The sequence below is a fragment of the Arachis stenosperma genome, chromosome 10 (assembly GCF_014773155.1).
Source record: "Arachis stenosperma cultivar V10309 chromosome 10, arast.V10309.gnm1.PFL2, whole genome shotgun sequence".
In the NCBI taxonomy this organism is placed as follows: domain Eukaryota; kingdom Viridiplantae; phylum Streptophyta; class Magnoliopsida; order Fabales; family Fabaceae; genus Arachis; species Arachis stenosperma.
In genome coordinates this window covers 17342948-17354094 of record NC_080386.1, presented here as the reverse complement: position 1 = coordinate 17354094, position 11147 = coordinate 17342948, and the positions used below count along the sequence as shown (strand labels likewise).

Sequence of the window (11147 nt, the reverse complement as noted above, 5' to 3'; positions counted from 1 at the left end):
AAGTCCATAGGCTTGTTTTCTTGAGTTGTCTGCCATCTCTAGTGAGATTTTTGCAGCTTGCACCTCAAAGATCCCTAACTTCTCCATTACAGAGAGGGGCATGAGGTTTACACTTGACCCTAAGTCACACAAGGCCTTCTTGAAGGTCATGGTGCCTATGGTACAAGGTATTGAAAACTTTTCAGGATCCTGCCTCTTTTGAGGCAGTCTCTGCCTAGACAAGTCATCCAGTTCTTTGGTGAGCAAAGGGGGTTCATCCTCCCAAGTCTCATTTCCAAATAACTTGTCATTTAGCTTCATGATTGCTCCAAGGTATTTAGCAACTTGCTCTTCAGTGACATACTCATCCTCTTCAGAGGAAGAATACTCATCAGAGCTTATGAATGGTAGAAGTAAGTCCAATGGAATCTCTATGGTCTCATTTTGAGCCTCAGATTCCCATGGTTCCTCATTGGGGAACTCATTAGAGGTCAGTGGACGCCCAGTGAGGCCTTCCTCAGTGGCGTTCACTGCCTCTTCTTCCTCCCAGAATTCGGCCATGTTGATGGCCTTGCACTCTCCTTTTGGATTTTCTTCAGTATTGCTTGGGAGAGTACTAGGAGGGAGTTCAGTAATTTTCTTGCTCAGCTGACCCACTTGTCCTTCCAAATTTCTAATGGAGGACCTTGTTTCAGTCATGAAACTTTGAGTGGTTTTGATTAGATCAGAGACCATGGTTGCTAAGTCAGAGGTATTCTGCTTAGAGCTCTCTGTCTGTTGCTGAGAAGATGATGGAAAAGGCTTGCTATTGCTAAACCTGTTTCTTCCACCATTATTGTTATTGAAACCTTGTTGAGGTCTCTGTTGATCCTTCCATGAAAGATTTGGATGATTCCTCCATGAAGGATTATAGGTGTTTCCATAGGGTTCTCCCATGTAATTCACCTCTTCTATTGAAGGGTTCTCAGGATCATAAGCTTCTTCCTCAGATGAAGCTTCCTTAGTACTGCTTGGTGCATTTTGCATTCCAGACAGACTTTGAGAAATCATATTGACTTGTTGAGTCAATATTTTGTTCTGAGCCAATATGGCATTCAGAGTGTCAATATCAAGAACTCCTTTCTTCTGACTAGTCCCATTGTTCACAGGATTCCTTTCAGAAGTGTACATGAATTGGTTATTTGCAACCATTTCAATCAGTTCTTGAGCTTCAGTAGGCGTCTTCTTCAAATGAAGAGATCTTCCAGCAGAGCTATCCAAAGACATCTTGGACAGTTCAGAGAGACCATCATAGAAAATACCTATGATGCTCCATTCAGAAAGTATATCAGAAGGACACTTTCTGATTAATTGTTTGTATCTTTCCCAAGCTTCATAGAGGGATTCTCCATCCTTCTGTCTGAAGGTTTGGACTTCCACTCTAAGTTTACTCAATTTTTGAGGTGGAAAGAACTTTGCCAAGAAGGCATTGACTAGCTTTTCCCAAGAGTCCAGGCTTTCCTTAGGTTGAGAGTCCAACCATGTTCTAGCTCTGTCTCTTACAGCAAAAGGGAATAGCATTAGTCTGTAGACCTCAGGGTCAACCCCATTAGTCTTAACAGTGTCACAGATTTGCAAGAATTCAGCTAAAAACTGATGAGGATCTTCCAATGGAAGTCCATGGAACTTGCAATTCTGTTGCATTAGAGAAACTAGTTGAGGCTTAAGCTCAAAGTTGTTTGCTCTAATGGCAGGGATAGAGATGCTTCTCCCATAAAAGTCGGGAGTAGGTGCAGCAAAGTCACCCAGCACCTTCCTTGCATTGTTGGCATTGTTGTTGTTTTCGGCTGCCATGAGTTCTTCTTCTTTGAAGAATTCGATCAGGTCCTCTAAAGAGAGTTGTGCTTTGGCTTCTCTTAACTTTCTCTTCAAGGTCCTTTCAGGTTCAGGATCAGCTTCAACAAGAATGCTTTTGTCTTTGCTCCTGCTCATAAGAAAGAGAAGGGAACAAGAAAATGTGGAATTCTCTATGTCACAATATAGAGATTCCTTTAGGTGTCAGAGGAAAAGAAGAGTAGAAGACAGAAGTAGAAAATTCGAACTTAACAAAGGAGATGGAGTTCGAATTTTGCATTAAGGGATAGTGTTAGTCCATAAATAGAAGGATATGAGAAGAAGGGAAGTGATTTTCGAAAATTAAGTGAAAAATTTTGAAAATATTTTTGAAAAACATTACTTAATTTTCGAAAATGAAAATGGAAAAGAAATCAAGTGATTTTTTGAAAAAGATTTTGAAATTAGAAATCAAAAAGATTTGATTGAAAACTATTTTGAAAAAGATGTGGTTAAGAAGATATGATTGGTTTTAAAAAAAATGTGATTGAGAATATATGATTTGAAAAACATTTTAAAAAGATTTGATTTTGAAAATTAAAAACTTGACTAACAAGAAAAGATATGATTCAAACATTAAACCTTTCTCAACAGAAAAGGCAACATACTTGAAATGTTGAATCAAATCATTAATTGATAGTAAGTATGGAAAGAAATTGATTTTGAAAAAGATTTGATTGAAAAATTGATTTAGAAAAGATTTGATTTTGAAAAGATTTTGAAAATTTAAAAAAAAAATTGATTTGAAAACAAAATCTTCCCCCTTTAACCATCCTGGCGTTAAACGCCCAGAATGGTGCACATTCTGGCGTTTAACGCCCAAAATGCTACCCTTTTGGGCGTTAAACGCCCAACCAGGTACCCTGGCTGGCGTTTAAACACCAGTCTGTCCTTCTTCACTGGGCGTTTTGAACGCCCAGCTTTTTCTGTGCAATTCCTCTGCTGTATGTTCTGAATCTTCAATTCTCTGTATTATTGACTTGAAAAGACACAAATTAAAAATATTTTTGGATTTTTAATAATAAGGACAAATCAAAATGCAACAAGAATCAAATAACAATGCATGCAAGACACCAAACTTAGCAGTTTGTATACTACTGACACTATATGAGACACATAAACACTCAAGTCAAAAGAATTCAAAGATCAGAATAAGAAATCATCAAGAACAACTTGAAGATCCTTAAGACACATGAATGGATGCATGTAATTGATACCAAACTTAAGATGAGACACTAGACTCAAACAAGAAATATTTTTGGATTTTATGATTTTGTAATTTTTTTGTGTTTTTCGAAAATTAAGTGGAAAAAGATATCAAAATTCTTAATGAGAATTCCAGGAATCAGTGCAATGCTAGTCTAAGACTCCGGTCCAGGAATTAGACATGGCTTCACAGCTAGCCAAGCTTTCAAAGAAAGCTTCGGTCCAAAACACTAGACATGGCCAGAGGCCAGCCAAGCCTTAGCAGATCACTGCTCCAAAAGCAAGATTGATAAAAATCAACAAGCTCTTGTGATGATAAGTTGAAATCTCGGTCCAATGAGATTAGACATGGCTTCTTAGCCAGCCAGACTTCAACAAATCATCATGAAACTCTAGAATTCATCTTCAAGAATTTCGAAAAAAATAAATACCTAATCTAAGCAACAAGATGAACCTTCAGTTGTCCAAACTGAACAATCCCCGGCAACGGCGCCAAAAACTTGGTGCTTGTTGCCGGATCTTGGCACTGATGTTACCGGACCTAAAGCTTGCTCAAAACTTGAACAATCCCCGGCAACGGCGCCAAAAACTTGGTGCGCGAAATTGTGAACAATACTTTTCACAACTCTCATAATCCCCGGTCATGAACCCCAAAAACTTGGTGTTCAATACCATGGCATTACACAACTTCGCACAACTAACCAGCAAGTGCACTGGGTCGTCCAAGTAATAAACCTTACGCGAGTAAGGGTCGATCCCACGGAGATTGTTAGTATGAAGCAAGCTATGGTCATCTTGTAAATCTTAGTCAGGCAGACTCATATGGATATAGTGATGAACGAAATAAACACAAAGGTAAAGATAGAGATACTTATGTAATTCATTGGTAGGAACTTCAGATAAGCGTATGAAGATGCCTTCCCTTCGGTCTCTCTGCTTTCCTACTGTCTTCATCCAATCCTTCTTATTCCTTTCCATGGCAAGCTTGTGTAGGGTTTCACCGTTGTCAATGGCTACCTCCCATCCTCTCAGTGAAAACGTTTGCCTATGCTCTGTCACAGCATGGGGTAATCAGCTGTCAGTTCTCGGTCAGGCCGGAATAGAATCCATTGATTCTTTTGCGTCTGTCACTAACGCCCCGCCTGCTAGGAGTTTGAAGCACGTCACAGTCATTCAGTCATTGAATCCTACTCAGAATACCACAGACAAGGTTAGACCTTCCGGATTCTCTTGAATGCCGCCATCAGTTCTCGCCTATACCACGAAGATTCTGGTTAAAGAATCCAAGAGATAAACATTAGAGCCTCGTTTGCTTGTAGAACAAGAGTGGTTGTCAGTCACTTTGTTCATGAGTGAGAATGATGATGAGCGTCACATAATCATCACATTCATCATGTTCTTGGGTGCAAATGAATATCTTGGACAAAGAACAAGCGGAATTGAATAGAAGAACAATAGTAATTGCATTAATACTCGAGGTACAGCAGAGCTCCACACCTTAATCTATGGTGTGTAGAAACTCCACCGTTGAAAATACATAAGAACAAGGTCTAGGCATGGCCGAATGGCCAGCCTCCCAATGATCTAAGATAGCATAAAAATGAAGATAGCTACCAAAGTCTGCAAATACAATAGTAAAAGGTCCTACTTATAGAGAACTAGTAGCCTAAGGTTTACAGAAATGAGTAAATGACATAAAAATCCACTTCCGGGCCCACTTGGTGTGTGCTTGAGCTGAGCAATGAAGCATTTTCGTGTAGAGACTCTTCTTGGAGTTAAACGCCAGCTTTTATGCCAGTTTGGGCGTTTAACTCCCATTTGGGTGCCAGTTCCAGCGTTTAACGCTGAGATTCCTAAGGGTGACTTTGAACGCCGGTTTGGGCCAGCAAATCTTGGGCAAAGTATGGACTATCATATATTGCTGGAAAGCCCAGGATGTCTACTTTCCAACGCCATTGAGAGCGCGCCAATTGGGCTTCTGTAGCTCCAGAAAATCCACTTCGAGTGCAGGGAGGTCAGAATCCAACAGCATCTGCAGTCCTTTTTAGTCTCTGAATCAGATTTTTGCTCAGGTCCCTCAATTTCAGCCAGAAAATACCTGAAATCACAGAAAAAACACACAAACTCATAGTAAAGTCCAGAAAAGTGAATTTTAACTAAAAACTAATAAAAATAAACTAAAAACTATCTATATCATACCAAAAACATACTAAAAACAATGCCAAAAAGTGTATAAATTATCCGCTCATCAGCATCCCCATAGTTTAACACTGTAATTAAAAATAGGGAAAAAATCCTCTATAACTCATGATTTTTTATTTAAAAAAATTAAATAAATATTTTATATACTAAATAATTAATTATAAAAATTATTATGGAAATATGTTTCATAATCTTATTTTGCTTACACTGTAAGCAGGGAATAGTTGTGGATCCTGCTAAAGTGGAAGCGGTGATGAATTGAGAGCGACCAACTTCAGTGACAGAAATTAGGAGTTTCCTAGGTCTGGCAGGCAGGGACGGACATAAAGGGGGGGCGAATGGCGAGTGGCGGCCTCGGCCCCCCAACTTTTTTTAATAGTAATAAGTTATTATGTATAATTTAATTTTTTTAAAAAAATTATTTATTATTTTGTCTAGTATAAATAAAAGTTCAGTCTAATTTAAATATTAATAATTTTTAATATCTACAAAGTAAGTAACAATATTAAAGAAATCTGAAAAAGATATTATTACTCGTACTTTTTAATTAAATAAAAATTTTCAAATCTCATAAAGTGAATTCTTTTTCTTCTTGTGGCCGTCTTGTTTTATTCATTTGGTATTAATTTTCTCTGTTTCAACTGCTACAATTAAGAGATCTTTTTCAACTATGAATATTGTGAAAAATAACTTAGAAACAAAATAAAAGATGAATTTCTTACTAATTGTCTTTTAGTTATATTGAAAAGAAAATTATTGAAAAATTTGACACAAATTCTATTATTGGTGAATTTTATGATACGAAGATTCGACCACTTCGTTAATAAAAAGTATACACATATTTTTTTTACTTTAAAATATATTCTCTGTCGGTATATTTTTGTAACACATCTTATATTATATAATTTTTTTACATAATTTTTAATATTATATATGTTTTTGGCCCCCATAATATCATTTCTGGATCCGTCTCTGCTGGCAGGGTATTATCACAGATTCATTAAGCGATTTTCACAGCTCGCCTTACCTTTAACTAAGTTGACTAGGAAGGATACGCCTTTTGTCTGCACTCCGGAATGTGAGGAGAGTTTTTAAGCATTAAAGCACAGGTTGACTACTGCACCCGTGTTGGTATTGCCTGAACCATGTGAACCATTTGAAGTGTACTGTAATGTATCACTGAAGGGTTTAGGACGCATTCTGATCCAGCACCAGAATGTTGTAGCATACGCCTCACGGCAGTTAAGGTCGCATGAGATGAACTACCCGACATATAATTTAGAACTTGCTGCTGTTGTGTTTGCTCTGAAAATTTGGAGGCATTATCTCGATGGCGTTAGGTTTCATGTCTTTTCAGATCATAAGAGTTTGAAGTATCTTTTTTAGCAGAAAGAGTTGAATATGCGTCAAAGGAGATGGATGGAGCTTCTAAAAGATTAAGATTTTGAATTGAATTATCATCCAGGAAAAGCGAACGTTGTGGCAGACACTTTGAGTCGGAAGTCTTTATATGCATCTTGGATGATGCTATGGGAGAAAGAGTTACTGAAGGCATTTCAAGGTTTAAATTTGGGAGTTAGAGAAGAATCTGGAATTCTGTGTTTGAGTCAGTTACAGATTTCAAGTGATTTTAAATCAGAACTTCTGAAGGCTCATCAAGATAGTGAAGCGTTACATAAGGTATTACCGGCAGTTAAACAGGGAAAACAGTGGAGAGTATCAGAAGGTCAGGATGGTTTGTGAAGGTTCAAGAACTAAATCATTGTGCCAGATGTCAGAAACCTGCGACAAAGTATCTTGAAGGAAGCTCATAATAGTGGGTTCTCAATTCATCGAGGGAGCACCAAAATGTATCAAGATCTGAAAGCGATGTTCTGGTAGCCAGGAATGAAGAATTATGTGGCATTGCATGTATCTAAATGTTTAATGTGTCAGAAGGTTAAGATAGAGTATCAGAGACCATCAGGAACTCTTCAGCCTTTAGAGATTCCACAATGGAAATGGAAGAGTATCGCAATGGATTTTGTGATAGGTTGTAGATCGACTGACAAAATCAGCTCACTTTCTTCCTATTCGAATAAATTGCACCATGAAAGAATTGCCTCGAATGTATATCAAAGAGATTGTCAGGTTGCACCGCGTGCCTTCTACCATCATATCTGACAGAGATCCTAGTTTTACATCGAGGTTCTGGGGAGCCTTTCAGCGCGCATTTGGGACCTGGTTGAGTTTGAGTACTGCATATCACCCTCATACAAATGGTCAGTCAGAGAGAACTATTCAGACCTTGGAGAATATGCTAAGGGCTTGTGTTTTGGACCAGCCGGTAAACTAGGATCGGTATCTGCCATTAGTGGAGTTTGCTTATAATAATAGCTACCATGCGAGCATCGGAATGGCTCCATATGAGGCTTTGTATGGCAAAAAATGTCAATCTCCGTTATGTTGGTATAAAACTGGGGAAAGAAGTTTGTTAGGGCCTGAGATAATAGCTGAAACTACTGAGCAAATAAAGAAGATTCATAGCGGAATGCTTATAGCCCAGAGCCGTCAGAAGAGTTATGCTGATTAGAGGCGAAAGCCTTTGGAATTTGAACAAGGAGAGCATGTCTTTCTGAAAGTTACACCGACCACTGGAGTGGGAAGATCTATTAAGACCAAAAAACTGAATCCCCGTTATATTAGATCATTTGAGATCCTGAAAAGAATTGGGCCGGTGGCTTATAGGATTGCCTTACCGCCATATCTTTCAGATTTGCACGAAGTGTTTCATGTGTCGCAGCTTCAGAAGTATACTCCTGACGTAAATCATGTTCTGGAACCGAAACCAATCCAAGTAAGAGAATATCTAACACTTCCAGTAACTCTGGTGAGAATTGATGACACCAGTGTTAAACAATTACGTGGGAAGAAAGTATCATTGGTGAAAGTAGATTGGAGTCGAGCTGGTATCGAGAAACATACATGGGAACTCGAATCAGATATGCAAAAAGACTACCCACATCTCTTTTCAAGTAACTGAATTTGAAATTTGAGGGCAAAATTCTTTGTTAGTTGGGTAAGATGTAAACCCTAACAAATTAGTAGATAATTAGTCAATAAATTAGTTTTTAATAAGAAAAATTAGAAATGCAAATATTATATCAAATTAGGATAGAGCTCATCGAAGCGAGAATTTTGACACTAATTTCGAAGAAATCGGTTCAAAATTGGACCGAACGGGTCGAACCGGGCCTAAACCGGGCCATTGGTCCAACCGGACCAACATATTAAATGAGCCCAAAAGCCCTTTTCTTCCTCATTTCACCTGTAAGCAGCGTTAAAGCTCCAAGGAAAAGAAAACACTCCCGAAACCCTTACGGTAACTTTCCGGTCCCCGTAATTTCTCCGTTCGAGCTCCAATCTCCGCACCGTTTGCGGCCACGCATTCACCGCGTCGAGCTCTACGTTTCGACCAGAACAATTTCATAGATAACTTGTTATTTCATCCTCAGCCTTCTCTTCCCCCAACTCTTGAACTATTGTAGAAAGTTGAATTTCTTTGATTTCTGATGTTTTAGGATCCAATTAACTTGAGAAAAGCGTTCACTCTTGCTTATGTGAAGTTTGGGTAAGGTGAGTATATGATAATTCTATTTTAATTTCATTGAATTTGAGCTTTGAGTATTAAATTGGATATATGTGTGTTACAAATGTGTATTAGGTTGTGAATAAATAATTGGAGCTTGAAATTGTGAATACTGGAACTTGGAGGAAGCTAATTAATTGAGGTTTTAAGGGCTGTATTCTTTTTAGGAAAATTATCTTGGATAATATTTGGGAATCGGCTAAGGTATGGTTTAGATTTCTTGCATTTAATATATAATGTTCTCTGAAAACTTAGGCTAGATGACCATAGGATAAGTTGGATTGCATGTGTATATTTGATAAACCACTATTTTATGGTTTATATTGTGTTTAATTGAGTGATTTTTATCAAATTCTTGCCCACTTATTCATATGATTTGCATGATTTTACAATTCCTTTCTAGTTTAGTTCTATGGTTGAAAACTTGCTTCCTAGAGATCTTTTAATTACGTATTTTAATTCTCTTTTATACCATTCGATGCCCTGATCCGTGTGTTAAGTGTTTCAGGCTTCATACGGTAGGAATGGCTTACAGAACGGAAAGGAAGCTTGCAAAAATGGAAGAAACACAAGAAACTAAGGAGATGACCAGCAAATACCGATGCGGATGCATGCTCACGCGACCGCACAAAATGGAGAAAATCGCAGTGACGCGCACGCGTCGAGAGGAAAATCGTCAAATAACGCGTACGCGTGATCGACGTGTACGCGTGACATGCGCGATCTGCAGAAAATTCAGAAAACGTTGAGGGTGATTTCGGGCCGCGTTTTGACCCAATTTTTGGCCCAGAAACACAGAATAAAGCCAGGGAACATGCAGAGACTCAAGACATACTATACACAACATTCATTATTCACAATTTTAGGATTAGCTTTTCTTATTTAGTTTTCTCTTCTACTTTTTCTTCTAGTAACTTTAGTTTATTTACTTTCCTTTGTTGATTACTTTATGTTGCTATTTGGTTTATGAATTCTCATGTTTAATTTGATTTTCTATTTATTACAATTTGAGGTATTTCATATTTATGATTTTAATTTAGCTTTTTACACTCTTAGCTTTGGTTGAGTAATTGGTGACACTTGAGTTATCAAACTCAGCTGATGATTGAAAATTGAAATTCTTTGCTGATTGATTTGAATTTCCCTAACTCTAGTCTTTTCTTAGAAATTGACTAGGACTTGAGGAATCAAATTGATTTATCCACTTAACATACCTTCATAGTTAGAAGTTGACCAAGTGGGAGCAAAAGCCAATTCTCATCACAATTGATAAGGATAACTAGGATAGGACTTCCAATTCTCATACCTTGCCAAGATCTTTATTAGTTATTAATTTAATTTCTTGCAATTTACTTTTCTTGGTCAACCTATTTAAAAACCCCAAAAAAGATACTTTTTCCATAACCAATAATAAGAACACCTCCCTGTAATTCCTTGAGAAGACGACCCAAGGTTTAAATACTTTGGTTATAATTTTATTAGATTTTGTTACTTGTGACAACCAAACTTTTGTACGAAAGGATTCTCTGTTGGTTTAGAAACTATACTTACAACGTGGTTATTTTATGAAATTTCTTTACTGATAGAAATCTATTCGTCAAATGGCACCATTGCCGGGGAATTGCAAATGTGTGTCTTATTATTGGTTATTGTAAATATTTTCTTTTGATGTTTATTTGTTTTTTTTTTAATTTTTATTAGCTACTATGAGTTCTCACCCCCATCGCTTTGAGTTTGGTTCTAATATTGTTGCAAGGAATGGAAACTATGACAGGAATATGCATCAAGGTCAAAACAATCAAAGACGGACGGAGCCACGATGATCTGATCAACCCTTTAGGCAACAACACCTTCCAAAATACCATGGACGACGACCATTCTACAAGGCATGCCAAGACAATAGTTATGGTGGACCCTCTCATGACAACCAACCTCCACCAAATTACTATGGTCAAGAGCCATTCCAGGGAGCGTACCAAGATGATGAATATGGTGGACCCCCTTACCAACAAGTCTCACCATATGCTTATGAACCACCCCCTCAATACAACTTTGGACCACCATACTCACAAACCCCCTACTACCAAACACCATCATATAATCCTAACCCTTATCCACCATATCAATCACCCTATGAGCCATATGAGCCATACATAGACCCACCCCAATTCCAACCAAGTTACTCCCAAGGACCACCACCTCCATATACACCACATCCATATCCATAAATCCAAAAGCCCTATGATCCTACTTATGATAT

At 37.8% G+C, this 11147-nt stretch overlaps 1 non-coding gene across 1 annotated transcript; it reads left to right on the top strand.

Annotated features, from left to right (window-relative positions):
* The first annotated feature begins 1300 nt into the window (after positions 1–1300).
* Positions 1301–1407, top strand: LOC130958325 (small nucleolar RNA R71). Its single transcript, XR_009077453.1, has one exon. It is a non-coding gene; the product is annotated as a small nucleolar RNA R71 (small nucleolar RNA).
* The last annotated feature ends 9740 nt before the right edge of the window (positions 1408–11147 follow it).